The sequence below is a fragment of the Bos javanicus genome, chromosome 21 (assembly GCF_032452875.1).
Source record: "Bos javanicus breed banteng chromosome 21, ARS-OSU_banteng_1.0, whole genome shotgun sequence".
In the NCBI taxonomy this organism is placed as follows: Eukaryota; Metazoa; Chordata; class Mammalia; order Artiodactyla; family Bovidae; genus Bos; species Bos javanicus.
The window spans coordinates 59,063,087-59,069,687 of record NC_083888.1 but is presented as its reverse complement, the minus strand read 5'-3'; the positions used below and the strand labels follow the sequence as shown (position 1 = coordinate 59,069,687).

The following is a 6,601-nucleotide window of genomic DNA, read 5'->3' as shown; positions in this document are numbered from 1 at the left end:
TACTGCTTCCCTGCTGTCCTCCTGAAATTCTTAATTTTGGAACAAAGTCCCCGCATTGTCATTTTGCACCAGGTCCTGCAAAGTATGAATCTGTTCACAGATGAGAGGAGAGACACAGTGCTGGAAACTTTTACCTTCTCCTTCCACAGGCTTCTGGAGGCCTGAGTGTGTAAAGCCTGTCTCCCCACGTGGATGGTCACTCCTCTCTGCAGGGAGGATCAGATCCAAGTTCTTGGAAGCACCTGGGGCAGGGTCAGAATGAGGGTGAGATGCTTGAGACCCTTGCCTCAGGCACCAAAACTAAAAGACCAAACAATATTCAGTGATCAACATAAAGAATATCTTAATATAGTATTTTAAAATCTAAATGAATGCCAAAACTTCATGATGAGCAAAAAAATCAGAATTTTATATTTACTGGATCAAGAACATGAGGGTGCTGAGTCATATTGGGGCCAAAGGCAGAAGGAAAAATATGTGCCCTGATAAACATATTTTTACATACTTTTCAACTGTTAACTTTTTTTCCCAGAACAATTAAAGTAGTTTAAAAGTTACTGAAAAATTGGAAACTAGGTGTATTAAAACTCACAAGATTATCTTAAGCTTAAATACTTTATTAATATTCCAAACAGAATTTACTATAATTTTATTTTTCTGATTGTAAGGAAAGCAAACTCATCAAAAATATTTTTAAAAACTTATCTGAAACTAGCACAACATTGTAACTCAACTATACTTCAATTAAAAAAAAAAATTGCTGCACTTCCCTTATGGTCCAGTGGTTAAGACCCAGTGCTTTCACTACAATGGCTATGGGTTCAGTCCCTGGTCCAGGAAGTTCCACATACTACTCGGTGCAGCAAAACAAACAAACAAACAAACAAAATATATATATATATAAAATAAGTAAATTACTTGTTTGCTAATCTCACTTTCAGTGGAGAGAATTGCCATGTTTGACAATTTCTTTTGACCAAGTGACAATTTAAAAAAGTTTTAAATACGCTTCAGCTTACTCATGGAGAAGGCAATCGCACCCCACTCCAGTACTCTTGCCTGGAAAATCCCATGGATGGAGGAGCCTGGAAGGCTGCAGTCCATGGGGTTGCTGAGGGTCTGACACGACTGAGCAACTTCACTTTCAAGCATTGGGGAAGGAAATAGCAACCCACTCCAGTGTTCTTGCCTGGAGAATCCCAGGGACGGGGAGCCTGGTGGGCTGCCGTCTATGGGGTCGCACAGAGTTGGACCTGGCTGAAGTGACTTAGCAGCAGCAGCAGTAGCAGCAGCTTACTCATTCTTTTTTCGTTACTTTTTTCACTGCAGATTTTTATATTAATTTTGATTTTTTAAACATTGTGGTACAATGTTATTTCTCAGGAGTTACTGTTTAGCCAGTACAAAATTTCTGTTTGGGACAATGAAAAAGTTCTGGAAATAGGGTGATGATTTTACAATAATGTGAATGTGCTTAATGCCACTGAATTGTCCACTTAAAATAGTTAAACTGGGACTGTTATGGATATTTTGCACAATAAAAATAATATTATTTCCCTTGATTGCTGAGTTTTTCAGATCCTCCTTAAATGTACACTTAACCTAAGTGCCTCATTCACCCTAGTCCAGCCCTATCCAAGATGCAGCGGCTCCAGGAGCAAAGCTGAGACAACCAGGATGCACCACTTACATTGTTGAAGATAAAAAATGACTCTGAATTTGCGCTGGCAGGTGAGTACAAGACAGAGGTTAGATTTAATCAGTGCCCATGCTTCAGATGAACAACAGAAGTAGTAATAGACGGTGGGTCCTTGTCTTCACAGAGAAGAGACATAAAGCTTATAAGGTGGGGATGATTTCCAACATCAATGATCACATCTATTTGATAAGGTGTTTATTGAGCACTTACCATGTAGCAGGAATTGAACTAATGCTTTGCTTGCATTCTTTCATTTAATCCCCACAACAGCACAACGCAGCGAGAGGCTCCTATTATCCTCACCTGCAGACAGGTAAAACAGAGGCAAAGACATGTGAAGGAAATGGCCTAAGGCAACACCACCAGTGAGTGGCAGGGTGGGAACTAGAAGCCAGGTCCCCACCATCCTGCTCTTAACCTCTGTCCCCTCATCACCTCTCATATTGTCACTAGCTACCAGGTGACAGTGCCCACTCACATCCCAACAAGATCGCTGTTCTTTTCATTCTTTTAATCATTTATGCACTTATTCATCCAACAGACAGATTGGCTCTGAGCTGGGCATTGTAGGAGACATGAAAGTGATCTACTCAGAATCTTGACTTTAGAGGTTTTGGGGCCCAACAGAAGGTAAAAGGGGGACTTCCCTGGGGGCTTAGGGGTAAAGAATCTACCTTCAAAGTGGGAGACATGGGTCAGATCCCTGGGTCAGGAAGATCCTCTGGAGAAGAAAGGGCAACCCACTCCAGTCTTCTTGCCTGGGAAATCCCATCGACAGAGGAGCCTGTTGAGTCATGGGGTCACAAAGACTTGGACTTAGCAACTAAATAACAACAAAGGTAAAGGGTGTAAAGACATTTGGCCAGGCTGAAAAACGATACAAAAAGTTAGGTATGGAGGAAGCATAGAGCAAACCCAAATTGGGAGAGGTCAAAATTAACCGGGGCCATCAGGCTGGGCTTCCTGGAGGTGGTGGCTTTGCAGCCATTGTGGAAGCCTGCACAGACTCATAATATCCAAACTCCATGAGGACATCTTGCCACTAGGTAAGAGGACAGTGTGGGATACTGGCTAGAGCAGGGAGTGGGTCTTCTGCACTGTGGTTCTGGTCTGTTCTCTTCCTCTAGCCTCCTAAGATCTTGGGCAACTCACCTACCAGTCCTATAAGAACTCAGCTTCTTTGTCTGAAAAAAAAAAAAAAAAAGCAAGCCTGACCACACCACACTGGCTTTCTATTCTGAAAGAGAAAGGAGAAGACATACATCAAATGCCTAACACATGTGTCAGAGAGTAAAATATTTTGTGTCTGGAGATGAAAACAAAGACACTTAATCATTTTTTTTAGAGTATGTAAAATTGCCTGGTGAAAGTGAATGAATACATTTGAGCTGGAAAGGATGGAGTTGGTTGCTATGCTCTATTGCTTCCCACAGTTCACTGTAGCTTAAATATTTGTCCAGTATTTATATTGCATAAATTCCATAAATTCCTATAAATCAGTGGGTCCTCCTGATTATAAAAATAGCAGAATAGGTAACTGCATAACCAAGAGAGGTCCTTGAGTACTTGGTGTGCCTCGTCTTTTTCCCCTCTTGCATTGACAAGCTAGAAAGGAAGGTGTGTTCTTCACTCTAAACCTTTAGCACTTTCCTCAGGAGCAGCAAATGGGCTGTGGCCATGCCTCCTGCTTGCCTGCCATACGTGATGAGTTTGAGCTCAGCTAAGAGGTAAGTTATCGTAAGAGAAGGTGGGAAGTGAGGGGGCAGGTGCTGGCCCACCAGCCTGAGGGAGAGCTAGACCAGCCCTGGGGATAGACCACCTCCAACCTTTCAAAATATATGTTTTGATCTCTACTAGTTACTTTAGTGCTCCCTCAGCTTCCCACCCGCTCTGCTCTACCAACTTCTGGACCTACTTACAGACCCACTCCTCTGAACAGCCCACAGGGCAAACCCTCTAAGACAGAGCTGATGGGGTTGGCCAATCACCAGTCAGCAGCCTCCTTGGTGTCTACCCTTGTCCAATCAGCAAAGGCCATGGTGGAAACACTGTGGGGTGCTCTGCCTATCAGGGTGAAGTGTCTGCCTCTGGTCCAATCACTTAAGGCTGGGTGAAAACATTGTGGGATACTATGAAGAAGACTGGGAGTGGGCAGGAACTTCTGGACAATTCAATGAGGAAGTTGTTTCTGGGTAGCTTCTCTTGGAGAGATAGAATTGTTGAGAGAAAAGTCAAGGAAGACTATATTTTACTTTCTTTAAATAATAATAATAATGAAGAAGAGGAGGAAAAAGGTTGCTAACACATTTGTTGATATGTAGGGGGTGCTCGGTCTTACATGCCTCTCTTATTTGATTTGCAAACTCTGCTAATTCATCCATTTGCTCCTCCAAATTCTCTACCCAATCCCTCTTCAATTCTGGCTGCTGGTGGGGCAGACATGGATGGAGCAGGTGGACAGGAGCCCCTGGACTCTGGCTTCCTGTGAGGTTCAGCCGGTGAGAGGTGTCAAGGGGGCAGGAACAACGAGACTGGGAATCTGTACTCCCCGAACCCCTGCCCTGCAGAGCTGACCATGGCCCTGGACTGGGCTCTCCTGTCTCAAAGTGGCTGACTCCAGAAGGAGAAGGAGAAGGTCCTTCTGGACTCCAGTAACTATGCCCTCCCTTCCCCACTGTCCCAATTTCTCAAGTCCTGCAGTACAGCTGGCTGTAACCCACTACTTTTTAATAGTTTATACTTTGTATAAACTCTTTTTGAATAAATCCTAGAATTATCATATTTCAAAATTGCCACTTGTTTCTTACTGGGCCCTGATTGATCCCTCACCTCCCTGAGGGAAATACTGCTAGGTCTTCATTTGCATAGATTAGGAAGTCAATCCTTAAATAGGTTACAGGATTTGCCCAGTGTCACGGGGCATAAGTGACAGTGAGATTCCGAGCTCTGATCTGTCTGATGCCAAAGCCAAGCTCTTTGTTATGAAAGAGTATGCCAAGTGGTTTCACAGCCAGGCCTCTGTGGGTCACCGCCCAGGCACTGTCCACAGAGGTGACACCTTCATGCAATGACTGGAAATGGCTCAGGCAAGACTGAGCAGTGTGTGTGCACACATGCCCGGCTGTGTCCGACTTTTTGTGACCCCGTGGGCTGTAGCCCTCCAGGCTCCTCTGTCCAGTGGGACTTCCCCGGCAGGAATACTGGAGTGGATTGCCATTTCCTCCTCCAGGGAATCTTCCCAACCCAGGGATCGAACCTGTGTCTCTTGCATCCCCTGCTTTGGCAGGCAGATTCTTTACGAGTTGAGCCACCGGGGAAGCCCCTAAGCAGCAGGACAAGCCAAGTTCCAGGGAGAGGACGAGCCTTCCGAGCTCGACAGGGAATCTCCCCAGGATGAAGAACATGGACGGAACTTCATATAAATAACAGACAGAGGAACAAAGGAAGAGGGCAGGGAGCAAGCCATGCTAAGAGGGGAAGAGGAAAAGGGAAACAGCGAAGAAATACAGCTCCGGCTGCAGACACTCAAGAATGTACCAGAAGACGGATGAATGCGGGAGCTGAAATCCTGCCGAAGGACAGTTGGACAAGTTAAGACGGGACTTTGCTGGGATTAGCTGGGAGAGAAAAGAAGAGGACGAGGGGTTGTGGGGATGTTCTGGGGTTACTGCTAAGATGCTGCTGCTGACAGGAGGGGAAATGGGGGATTTGGGGGCCCAGTGGAATTGTCCCCACAGTGGGGGCAGCAACATGCTGTGTGAGAGCCCCATGCCTGGAGCAGATGGCCCAAGGCGGCCTGAGCGAATAGACTCTGAGGCCCACAGGAAGCCGTCCTCTGTCCCAGCCGGAGGGAAAAAGGGCTGACAGGTGTGCTCGGACCACTGAGCGGCAGGGACAAGGAGGGGACAGAGGGCAAGAGCTCCATGTGAGCCCCAGCCTGCAGAAGGCACTGGTGCGCCCACTGTCCAGGGTGGGGGGAAGGGATCACGTGGGCAGTGAGGGTGGGTGGGGGAAGGGCAATGATACGAAAGGGTCAGAATTTGGGCTGAAGGAAGGAGAAATTCTAATTGCTCAGAGGCCGGAAAGAAAAGGAAGTAGGGAAAAAGAAGTGAGAATTAAAAAGGGGCCATCTTTCGACTTTTACGACTGTTACGGGTTGAATTGTGTTCACCATGAAAGTTGTATTGAAGTCTGAACCCCAGTATCTCAGAATGTGACCTTATGTGGAGATAGAGGCTCTTTTAAAAAAATTGATATGGGACTTCCCTGGTGGTCCAGTGGCTAAGACTCTGCACTGCCAAGACCAGGGGACATCCCTGGTGGACTAGTTGCTAAGACTCCACACTGCCAGTGCAGGGGGCCCAGGTTCGATCCCTGGTCAGGGAACTAGATCCCACATGTCACAGCTAAAAGATCCTGCATGCCTCAACTAAGACCCAGGACAGCACCCCCCACAAAAAAAAAATGTAAATTTTTTTTAAAAGTTATGATGTTAAAAAGTTGATGTGCAATTGACACATAACATTGTGTTAGTTTTAAGTGTTCAGTTCAGTTGCTCAGTTGTGTCCGACTCTTTGCTACCCCATGGACTGCAGCATGCCAGGCTTCCCTATCCATCACCAACTCCCGGAGCTTGCTCAAATTCAGGTCCTTTGAATCAGTGATGCCATCCAACCATCTCATCCTCTGTCATCCCCTTCTCCATGAGTCCTTCCAATGAATATTCAGGACTGATTTTCTTTCAACATGTGTATATGGGAAAATGATCACCAAAATAAGGTTAATTACCATGCATCACCACACATTATCAAAAAAAATTTTCCCTGTAATGTTAACTTCTAAGATCAACTTTCTCAGCAACTTTCAAATGTACAATATAGTATTGTTAACTGTAGCTGTGGT

The 6,601-nt window shown here is 45.4% G+C and overlaps 1 non-coding gene across 1 annotated transcript; it reads left to right on the top strand.

The window, feature by feature from the left end:
- The first annotated feature begins 5,962 nt into the window (after positions 1-5,962).
- On the top strand, positions 5,963-6,085 carry TRNAG-GCC (transfer RNA glycine (anticodon GCC)). Its single transcript has 2 exons — positions 5,963-5,999; positions 6,050-6,085. It is a non-coding gene; the product is annotated as a tRNA-Gly (tRNA).
- The last annotated feature ends 516 nt before the right edge of the window (positions 6,086-6,601 follow it).